This window comes from Chrysemys picta, chromosome 4 (assembly GCF_011386835.1).
Source record: "Chrysemys picta bellii isolate R12L10 chromosome 4, ASM1138683v2, whole genome shotgun sequence".
NCBI lineage: Eukaryota > Metazoa > Chordata > Testudines > Emydidae > Chrysemys > Chrysemys picta.
This window is the reverse complement of record NC_088794.1, coordinates 24577752-24589764: the sequence shown is the minus strand read 5'-3', so window position 1 is coordinate 24589764 and position 12013 is coordinate 24577752.

Here is a 12013-nt window from a genome sequence, read left to right as displayed (position 1 = left end):
ATGCTCCAAAGAGTGGCTCGGCCCACGGCCTACTTGGACTCTACCATCCAATAGACGAGGAGGTAGACAGATGAAGGGAATAGTCAACTAGAGCAAAGCCGGGGGGGCATCCCTAGGAATTTAGCTGTAGAGTTGCATGACGCTTTGAGAAGAACAGGAGTACTTGTGGCACCTTAGAGACCTTAGTCTCTAAGGTGCCACAAGTACTCCTGTTCTTCTTTTTGCGGATACAGACTAACACAGCTGCTTCTCTGAAACATGACGCTTTGAGGATTTGTTTATTGTAGGGCCTGCTATATTTATAGGCGCCTTCATAGTAATTTATTTTAAATAGTGCCTGGTAGGAGCCCTTCTGTCTGGATGGACCATGCAAATTAATAGCTGTAGGTTGGCAGCACGTGTGGTTGTTCACACCCCAGAAGGTGTTGTGATCCTAGGGGAGGCATAGGGCTGATTGCAAAGTAAGTCAGGCACATGGGCAGTAGTAATGTTTAGTGATCAGAGCAGGGGCTGACTGAACTAGGCCTCCTAGCTGGTAAAGGGGGCGGGGGCTTCAGGGGAGTTAGGATACTTGGGTTCTGTTCCTACCATTGGAGATTTCTAGGCGAGTGAAGAATCCTGGGTTCTGGTTCTTGTGAAAAGTGGAGGTGGGATGAATTGTATGTGGAGTGGTACAGAACTAGAGCAATAAGCATGTTGGAAACCTATAGGAGGATACAGATTTTTAAATTATTATTTACAGTGTAGTGGTGTCTGGGAGCCCCAGTCATGAACCAGGATACCAGGTGTTGTACAAGCAGAGTGAAAAAGATGACTCTTGCCCTGAAGAGCCTGCAGTCAAAGTAAATCCTTTTTCTTTTCTTTTGCAGAAGAGGGGTGGGGGGAGGAAGGAAGGTGCACAGATTTGTCCATTGTTCACTTGATGGCTTACTGGAGAGGAACAATTTTGTTAAATTATGTTGGTGCCTGCGCTTTCTTGCCTTTTCCTTCCAAACTATATTTATTGTGATTGTTTAAGCACTATCCTGATCTCCGAGCAGTTTATAAAACTCAATACAAACTGTTCCATACAAAAATTAAAACTGTACTGCCTTCCCTGTGTACTGTATGGGTAAGCAATGTGAAAACTAACCTCCATAACAACTACACAACTTTGCCCTTGTCCCATCCATCTGCTCGCTCCCCATACCCTCAGGAAAATGAGTGGGTTTTGCCACAGGCCTAAAAGTTAACAAATCTGCATCCTGCTGGACCAAGGGGAGAGCCGGTATCTGGTATTTTTATTGTTCAAAGAGACATCAGTGCTAGAAGACAGGGCTGTATCAATCTCATTTCTGCTGTGAGACGTATGCTGTTGGCTCAAATCGTCTCTGGATATTCAGAGTGTTGATTCTGTAGTACCAGAGACCTCAGCAGCTCCTTTCCTGGACCTTTAGCCTCTGACATCTCTCTGATGAATTTCCCCTCAAGAGCTGTGCAAGTCTTTCCTTTAGGATAGAGCCCTCTGGTTAAACACTTCAGGGTGCCAGGCTGAGTATGAGGTGGAAATCAGGTGGATAGAGCTCCAACCCTCATGCTCTAAGGCAGGGGTCAGCAACCTTTCAGAAGTGGTGTGCCGAGTCTTCATTTATTCACTCTAATTTAAGGTTTTGCGTGCCAGTAATACATTTTAACATTTCTAGGTCTCTTTCTATAAGTCTATAATATATAACTAAACTATTGTTGTATGTAAAGTAAATAAGGTTTTTAAAATGTTTAAGAAGCTTCATTTAAAATTAAATTAAAATGCAGAGCCCCCCGGACTGGTGGCCAGGACCCGGGCAGTGTGACCGGCAGTGTGAGTGCCACTGAAAATCAGCTTGCATGCCGCAGGTTGCCTACCCCTACTCTAGGGCAACGGTTCTCAAACTTCATGGCACTGAGACCCCCTTCTGACAACAAAAATTACTACATGACCGTGGGGGAGGGACCTAAGCCTGAGCTCGCACGACCCCCCTGCCCCAGGCAGGGGGGGGCCAAAGCCTGAGCTCCACCACTCCATGCAGGGGGGCCAAAGCCCAAGGGCTTCAGCCCTGGGTGGGGGGCCTGTAACCTGAGCCTAGGGCTGAAGCCAAAGCCTGAGTCCCACCGCCCAGGGCTGAAGACCTCAGGCTTTGGCCCTGGGTGACAGGGCTCGGGCTTCGGCCCCAGACCCCAGCAACTCTAATGCCAACCCTGGTGACCCCATTAAAAGGGGGTTTTGATGCCCAGTTTGAAAACTGCTGCTCTAGGGGCTGCTTCCCATTCTACTTTTCTTCCCTTAGGAGTGAAAGTAGCCAGAGATTTTGCAGGACTCTCTAGGAAGTAACACAGGCGTGAGCCCCATCTGCCTACGGAAACCCCTTTATAGCATGATCCCCCAACTTCTATAGCAGCCTTGATCATCTCCAGCCTATCTGTGATCTCCCTGCCTCAGGCTCTGGCAAAAAAACCCTCTCTCCCACCATCACCTCCTTGTGAATCTTCATAACCTCAGGTGCTTTCCACCTGGATTGTGTAGCCATAAACTGGGGCCAAAGTTTAGTTGTTCAAGTGAGAAAAGCCTGGGTTTGAAGACTTTCAGGCCAAGCTGAACGGTGGGGTCATGGGAGGCTAGGGTGGGTGACATTTGGGGTAGGGATAATGATGCAGGAGGTGTTTTCCTTTCTCATGGGGACTCTGTTGCCTTCATGCACCTACCCTGCTGTGGCAATTATTTAAATGTAAATGTTATAAAAATGCTGTAATGTGTCTAAATGAAATTAATGAGGTGCTACATGGTCTAGTGGCCTGGGCATCAAGAGACCCGCTTTCCAACTGCCGTTCTGCTGAAGACTTGCTGTGTGACTCTGGGAGGGTTGTTTTACTTCTCTGTGCTTCTGTTTCTGCTCCCGTCTGTCTAGGTCAGGCCTGCACAACATGCGGCCCGGGGGCCACATGCGGCCCGCGTGGGCTCATTGTGCGGCCCGCGGGGGTTGAGTAGATGGGCTCACTGTGCGGCCCGCGGGCGGAGGGTGGGTGAGTAGACAAGCGGCGGGTGAGGGAGGGGGGCTGAGTAGGTGAGCAAGCGGGCAGTGGCAGGGAATGAGTAGGCGAGCCGGGAGGGTGGAGGGCTGAGGAGGTGAGTGGGCGGGCAGTGGCGGGGGGTGAGTAGGCGAGCCGGGGCAAGGGAGCTGAGGAGGCGAGTGGTGAGTCAGTTGCTGACCTGTTCTACTGATCTGGTCTTGCTTCCATCCCCTCTCCCAGGGCCGGCTCCAGGCACCAGCAAAACAAGCAGGTGCTTGGGGCGGCATATTTCTAGGGGCGGCATTCTGGCGCCGGCCATCATAGGTGCCAACTCCGGGGCATGGGAAAAAAGTGCCCTCGCTGCCCCAGCTCGCCTCCACTCCGCCTCCACCTGCTCCCCTGAGCGCGCCGCCACTGCTCCGCTTCTTCTCCCTCCCTACCAGGCTTGCTGCGCGCGAAACAGCTGTTTTGCACAGCAAGGCTGGGAGGGAGGAGAAGCCGAGCAGCGGGCGCTCGGGGGAGGCGGCGGAGGTGAGCTGGAGCAGGGAGTGGTTCCTCTACCCCCCCGTTACTTCCTGCACCCCCCACCTTAGCTCACCTCTGCTCCGCCTGCTCCCCTAAATGTGCCGCTGCTCCGCTTCTTCCCCCTCCCTCCCAGGCTTGCTGCTCGCGAAACCGCTATTTCGCGCAGCAAGGCTGGGAGGGAGGAGAAGCCAAGCAGCGGGCGCTCGGGGGAGGCGGTGGTGGTGGAGCGGAGGTGAGCTGGAGTGGGGAGCGGTTCCTCTAACCCCCCCATTACTTCCTGCGCCCCCCTACCCTAGCTCACCTCTGCTCCACCTGCTCCCCTGAACGCGCTGCTGCTCCGCTTCTCCGCTCTCCCTCGCCTGAGAGGGACGGGGGAGAAGCGGAGTGGCGGCATGCCCGGGGGAGCAGGCGGAGTGGAGGTGAGCTAGGGTGGGACGTCACGGGGGGCCCGTAGGAAGCAATGGGGGCGAGAAATGCGGCACGCCAGGGGAGGAGGCGGTGCTGGGGATTTGGGGAAGGCGTTCGGAAGGGGTGGAGTTGGGGTGGGGCCGGGGGCACGAAAAAGAAAGGGGAGATGGCCAAAAAATTTTTTGCTTGGGGCGGCAAAAATCCTAGAGCTGTCCCTGCCCTCTCCAAGCGTTGCAGCTGTCCAGAGGTGCCTTCCTTCCACGCCTTCCTCATTCACACCTCATTCATTCAACAGGGCAATCGATTACAAAGTGGGGGGGAAGATCTTATTCTACTTCTAGCAAAAAGACATTTTTCTTTTACCTTAATTATACTACCTTAGGGGCCGCTATAACATGTTACCGAGGTTCAATACTGCTGTTTCGGTGGGGCGGCGCTGGGGAAGAGGGTTTAATTCCGTGGAGCAGATGGCGCGCGGGGCGGGGAGGGGGTTCGGCGGCACTGGGGAGGTTGTTTCCGTGGGGTGGGCGATGCTGGGGGGGGGTGTTGTGTTTTGGGGGGGCTGGGTGGCGCTGGGGGGGGGGTTGGCGGCGCTTGGGGGGGGTCGGCCCTCAGTTGTTTTCTTTGGAGTAATATGGCCCTCGCCGCTTTACGAGTTGTGTAGGCCTGGTCTAGGTCGTAAGCTCTTTGGGACAGAGACTGGTTTTTACTTTGTGTGGACAGCACCCAGAATGGTGGGGCTCTGATATGGGTTGGGGCCTCTAGGCCAATACTAAATATGGCTGCTACTGTTTCAGAGGTCAGAGGAGAGTAAATGGGCACAAAGGTTAAACCTTCCGTTTGCTCTGGATGTACTTTTCTCTTGTGCAGAGGGTTCACACAGGGTCTGTGCATCTCTGTAGCCCTATATTGAGGACTTAGGTGGTGCACAGGTATTGTGCTGGCTCTCTGCACAGGGATACAATTCCCTTGTTTGAGAAGCCCTCTCCTAGGCAGATAACGGCTGCATTGAGCCATTGCCTACCAGAAATACAGTACAGTTGACACTTGTACATCTTGCCAGGAGTATCCGATTATTTGGGAGGCTGCAGGACTCTGTTATGTTCACCAGCAGATGGCAGCAGCCGTTCATGACAGGTGACGTGGGAGTGAACAAGGGCACATTGGGAAAAGCTTAGAAGACAAAAGCTCACTCCGAGCCTGCACATCTCATAAAGACAAGGTTTAACTGGGTTGCCCTGGCCCCAGCAATTTGGGTCAGATTTTAAGCAGAGCTCAGCCCCCCATTTAGGAACCTCAGTGAATGGCCACCTTTTTGAAAGTGCATTCAGCAGTTCCCCTGAGAACAATGGGAGCTACGGAGGGGGGGAGGGGGAGGGGGGCTGAGAGTTTTGTGAAAATCTGGTCCTGAATGTAGCAGTGCTTTGGCCTGAAGCAATTGGAGATATGTAGCTGGACTGAGAGGCAGGTGTACATAATTTAGTTGGGGATTGGCCCTGCTTTGAGCAGGGGGTTGGACTAGATGACCTCCTGAGGTCCCTTCCAACCCTGATGTTCTATGATTCTATGATAAAGAGGGAGCATGGGGGTGAAGAAAGGGAGTTGATGAAGGGGACAAATCAGTGTAACCCAAAACCACATTTTAATCAACCTATTTTCAAAGCAGCTGAGCACCCAGAGCTCCCGCTGACTTCATTTAGAGCTGTGAATGCTCAATAATGCTGAAAATCCGGTCACAGGGTCTGAGGTTGAGAACCCAAGTTCAGAGGCCACTTTTTTGAAAATGTCTGTAGGCTCGGTGCCTCAGTTTCCCCATCTGTGAAATGGGAATAGTGAAACTTCCCCTTTGTAAAATGCTTTGAGGCTTGTGGATGAAAAGCGCTATATAAAGTATTTTTCCCTGTACTGATCAATTGAGGAGTCATGTGGCCCGATTTTCAGGAAATGCTGAGCACCTGCAACTTGTATTGTGGTTGACAGAACCTGCCTGCACTCAGCAGCTCTGAAAAGCAGTCCAGTGGTCCATACAGGCCATTCTTTGTACACGGGGATTATAGAAACCAAATTCAGGATCTGTCTATCTACAGTAGATCTGTATCTATGTACAGTCTTGTGCAGTGTCCGTCGTATAAGCACTGTTAACAAAACAGCAACAAAGGAAACACTAAGGACAGATGAAAACTCAGTTTCATTTCTCTAATGTCTCTCTCTCCTCTAGATATGGTATATAATGTTCCTTAACAAAGACATTCCTCCACATTTTATTGACCCTCCCAATCTCCCTTTGCCCCCCTTTACAATGTGTTTCATCGATGGAAGTCACAAATAATTGGGAAGGTTTTCCCTGGCCGAGTGAGGGTGGAGATGAACAAAAGGAGGTCACCCCGTCCGGGTCCCTTTGCCCTCTGTGGAATGGCAGGAATTTCTCCGTGCTTTATAGTCTGGGGCAATAATGGCATCAGCAGCGGGCTGATTGTTTTCATATCTAAAGCCTATGCAAGTCTCCGGCTTAGTGCCTGTCAGCTGCAGGAGTATTAACCTTAGAACTGTCAGAGCTAATAAAAATCCTACGCTGCCGGTGCGGCTGTGGAGTGTGGTAGGAGGTACCACCAGCAGCTGCGGGATATAGTGTCTACAACAGTTGTAGAGTCCCCACGTGTGCAGCTCCCCATTTATTTTATCCGTTTGCTCCCTATGGGTCCAAAACACTCGCCTTGACATCCTGGCCCTATTAAAGCCAAGGGCAAAACTCCCATTGACTTCAATGCGTCTGGGATTTCACCATGTGGATTTTGCTTTAATCTTGCTCATCTGATAGGCGTTTATGCTCCCATTGAAATCACTGGTGAGCTCTGGGGGATCTTCTTGCTCCTGTGAAATATCCCCCTCACCCCTTCCAAGTTTATTTGATAACCTCCCAGTAACCTGCATTCGCTGATGCTCAGCCTGCTAATTGAGTGTGATCAGCCAATGGTTTAGCAGCTTCAGCTGGCAGGAGGAGCCAGGAGGCTACAAAGCAGAGTGGGGCACTCGGGGGTGGTGGCGGGTGGTGAGAATGGTGATAAAACACAGGTTGCTTATCTTTGCCAGCCCCTGTGTCCTACACACATGTCTGCATGCATAGACCTACACTCTGCTGTCCCAGTGACACACATGTGCATGCACTCTGCACCCAGTGCGGGTATCCTATGCACACTGCTGCAGAAAGGGCACGCATGGGCCTAATTTGCCTCAAGGAGAAATGCATGCATGTGCATGCCTGCCCATGGGTGCACCTACACGCGCCCACACATTGTTGCACCAACCAGACACGCATTGTAGTTGGGAGTGCAGCTGCTCTATGTGGGCGCCCTAAGGGTACAGCTACACTTAGACCTGGGGGGAGGGGGTGATTCCCAGCTTGAGCAGAGATATCTGTGCTAGCTCAGATTGAGCTAGCGTGCTAAAAATAGAGTGTAGCTGTGGCGATGGGAGGAGCTAATCACCCCAAGCATGTGCCTCTCTGAGACGCTAGCCCATTAGCATGCCTCAGTTTCCCCATCTGTTAAAATGGTGATAACGCGACAGAGAAGATGGGAAGATTAATCCCTTGATGCTGATAAAATGCTTTGAGAGTCTTATGCCAAAGGCACTCCAGAAGTGTGCAGTGTTACAAACAAACTATTGGCACTAAGGACATGGCTTCCTAACCACGTAATAACAAAGAGCGGAAGGGGTCACTTTCTGCTCCAGTGTCTGAAATACAAGGACGTGTGAGAGATCTCCTCAGATTAGCAGGGAATGATAAAAGATGGCTCCTCAAAAGGCGATAAGGGAAACCGGTGCCTGGCCTTGGGAGACGGAGGGAGAAGGCAGACATGGCCATCTCACCACATAGCAACGTGCCACCAGCTCAGGAACAGCCCCTGCTGGAAAATGGACGTGGGATCAACACCCAAACAATGCTTAGTTCTATCATAGGCGGGTATCTGGCAGTGTTTGTATAGCTTGTCACACCAATAAAGCTCATGGAATCAAGAGCCACTGACCTCAGGTATTAGGAGTTGAAGGTCTTACCAGGTATCATTGGAAAGGTAATTTTCCTGGATTTGCCATAAGGTCTCGGAGCTGTCCGACGACCTCTGTATCACAAGGTATTAATCGTCATATGAATTGGGAGTGGTATGGTCTAAAGGTAGAGGTGTTAGCAATGATCTTCATATGCTTAATATTCAGGCAAACGTGTCATTTTGGTCAGCAGGGTTGAGTTTTATTAATTTTCCAAGGGTGAACTCAATTCATAGAACTGTTCCTAAACGGCAGCAGACTAACCTCAAGCGGAATTGATTTACAGACAAGGCTCCCTGCTAGTGATGCATAATCTGATAATTATTCTGCTAAACTTTCCAAAAATATAACAGGCAATGCCTTGGAGACGTAACTGGAGCAGTTCTCAGTGTTTCCAGGACTGAGAATCTGACGCCAACAGGACGTCAGGGGAACGAAGAAAAGCCGATCCTCCCAGCAAAAAGTGCAAGGACCACGCACGCCTGGGGGAAGGACTGTACGTGGAACATGCAGGAGTGCCTACAATGGGGCATGAGACCTTGAATAGCTGACCTCTGCAGTATCTATATCAGATCTACTGATGGAAAATGCTGTCTAAGAGCTAGATATTATAATGTGTGATGAGGAAGAATTGTCCTGTGGTTCAGGGATTCGGAAGGCCTGGGTTTGATTCCTGGCTCTGCTACAGACTTCCTGCGTGACCTAGGGCAAGTCCCTTAATCTCTCTCTCTTCATTGTGTTGAGGATAAATTGATTAATGTTTGTGAAGTGCTCCAATACCATGGTGATGGGGGGTCCTATAGGTAGATTTGGGGAGAGCTCTCCCTATCCCTCTCATTACTGATAATAATAACAGATGCCATGTCATAAGCACACATGGCATTTCACAAACAAAACCCATCACCTCTGAATTTGGGCACGTGTAATCATAAAGCTGCTTACACCCACCTTTCAATGTGCAAGGTGGCCTAGATTGATGTCTCTTACTTGTCAAGGATCCTGGAGCCATAAGGATGTGGAAGGAGATTGGCTGAGCAAGAAGGAAGAGTTTTGTTCCAGACATAAGGAGAGACATGAAGCCAATTTGGGGAGGGCAATGAAAGAATCCCCTCTTTACAGGCTCATTGTTTTTTGGATGCTGCCAAGACATCAATGTTTGAAAATCTGGCCTATGAGGTATGAAAGCAGTTTGGCTCTGTTTTCAAGAAAAGCTTGTAATGGGGCGAATTTGTCCCCAGAGCCCTTTTGGCTGGTGCCCTCCCTCAGTGAATCCAGACCTATTTTATGTGATTCCAGAGCCCCTTTGGATCTGTGGCTTTATAGCTTTTTGTTGGAGGGCTGGGGAGAGGGAGAGACAACATTTATGTTTTAAAATAAATTGAAAACAGCACTTTGAATAAATCTCACCCTGTTGTCGTCTCTTTCAGTTTCATGACAGAGCTCAGGTCCTGCTACTTCCAGACTCCCAGATCTCTCAGCCTATAAATCCTCCGTGCCCTTGCCCCAGAGGAGGCGATGGTGTGTGTGTGTGTGTGTGGGGGGGGGGGTGTATTTGCCCTGCATTAATTCTCTCCCCTGTGGCTGCTGACATGAAGATTTGTAACTGGCAGAATGTATTTTTAAGGTATTTCCTGCAGGTCGCTGTAAGGGAATGTAATTCCTATGTGGGCTGAGATGGGTTTAATTTGCAGTAAAGGAAGAGGACCTAGGAGCGCTGTTAATGCGGCGGTTTTCTTTACCGTTTCAATGAACTCAGTCCGTCCAACTGGTTTAGATTCATTTATTTTACCTAATCCATCAGGCTGAGATCCCAGCAGAGTGAATCAGCTCTTCAGTCATTCGAGGGAGATCACTTAAGTTCCATGCAGTTTGCTGTTTGACGAAAGCTTTTATCTACCCAGAATTTTGTAACCCCCGGATCTTCACCTTGGTTCCTGACTCTAAATCCTGACTTCCTGTCTGGGCTACGCTAGCGCTAAGAGCTCGTGGCACTCTGACTAGGTGGAATTCACTGCTAGCACAAAATGCAGGCGCCGCCCGAGGCCCTAGTTTGAGGCACAGATATGGTGCGTGAGTGTGGCACAAGCGCTCTCCATAAGGGTGAATTACATCTGAGAAGAGCAGGGTTTGCCCTTGGGAACAGATGAAGTGCTCGCCTTTGACCGCCATTGGGTCTTGGCTGTCAAATGAGCTCAGCACCCAACGCTCTGAGTTTTGTTGAAAATCTGGCCCGTAGAAACATAGGCTGGGAATTTCAAAGGCGCTAAGTACCCACGCCCTATCTTTTTTCAATGGGATTTGAGTACCCAACTCTCTTAGGTTCCTTCAGAAATCCCAGCTATAAAGGACCTGATCCTAAGCTGTCGGTGAGGAGCATTCAGCATAGCAGAGTAGTGGTGATGACAAAGGTCCCCCTTGCAACTAGGCATCTGACCTAGCCAGTTCCTGCCAGTGGCCACCAGCGACCATTACAACAGCTGGGGATCACCAGCGGGCAGGGACAACTGGCACGCACCTCCTTCCCTAGGTCACATCCCTCATGCTGCAGCGGGTGGCATAGGAACTGCTTTTGTGACTAGGATTCCCCTATGTTAGAAGATCGCTCCAGCAGCCAGCTAAACTAGCTTTGCACCAGTGTAGTGACACAAAGCTGCCGCCGTGCAGGGGAGCGTCATTCCCCCCACCCAACGTTTTATGTGCAGAGAAAATTGTATGCTGTCAGCATCCTCCTTCATGTGGGATCTACAGTGCCTTTGTCCTGACAAATCCTTGTCTCTGTTGCAAATCCAGCCTTATGACTTCACCAGCCAGCCTATTGCATGGGAGGAGGTAATGGGTGGGAGGGACCCACTTGTTCAAACAAAAATATCTTCGGTGGCTGCTGTCGCTGATGGAAAGGGAAATGGATTTTTTGTTTAAATACGATGTGGTTTTTAAAGTCTGACTAACGTGAAAGTCCCCATTTAAAGGCGTCGAACCTGCAGTGAAATTGGTCAGTGTTTACACACCCACTCGTTGACTGAGGCAGCGAAAAGCAAACTTCATGGTATATCCTGATCCAAATCACCTGGGAGCAAATGCTTAGAGGATACAGTCCACAGAGCTGTGAGCGGCAGCAACGGCCAAGAAAAATTCCGTGTCTCTGTTTACAAAAAAGCAAACCTATCCGAACAGGGAATGTTAAAGCTTAATTGGCATCACATCGTCGGCCCCCGCTCGCAGAAAAGAGTGGATTCAAAATCTGCACTGCTGCTGCTTCAGCTGAATTAGAAATTCCATTCCTTCTCTTCTGAGGACTAAAGTCCTCTCTCTCAGAGAGAAAAATCTTCGGAAGGTTTTATCTGAGGGCTGGTGCATGGAACTGAGAGCTGGGAGATATGGGTTTTGTGCCCAGGTCTGCTGTTGACTTGCTGTCTGTCCTTGGTCAAGTGACTCTATGTTCCTAAACTTCAGATTCCCCATCTGTCAAATTATAGGAGCAGCTAGAGGTTCTAACCAAGACTCATTGTGCTAGGCATTGTACAAACACATATTTGCAGCCCCTGCCCTAAAGAGCTTACGGTTTAAATAGACACGGTAGGACAAATGCAGTATGATTATCCCCATTTTACAGAGGGGAACCAAGTGCCTAATATGGCAATCCAGCTAGATTCAGTGATTTTAACGTGCAACAGATGAAGAGGACCTGAAAGTTGGATGATGGGAAACTGCACCCATGAAAATCTTTGAGATAGTAAAAACTTTTCCCATCTCAAAATAGGGCAAAAAGTTGAAATTGAGAATTTTCACAAACCAAAAAGCCCCCCAAAATTGATTCGGGTCAATCAAAAACTTTTTTCGATGATTTTGAAACGTTTCATTTTGATTTAACCTTTTTTAACCTTTTGTTTAGTCTAAATTGACTAAAATTACAAAACAAAAAGTTGTTTCCACTAAAAACAAATGCTGAAACTTTTCATTTAGAAAATGTCAAAATGTGGTGGGTTTTTTGGTTTGGTTTTTTTACCAT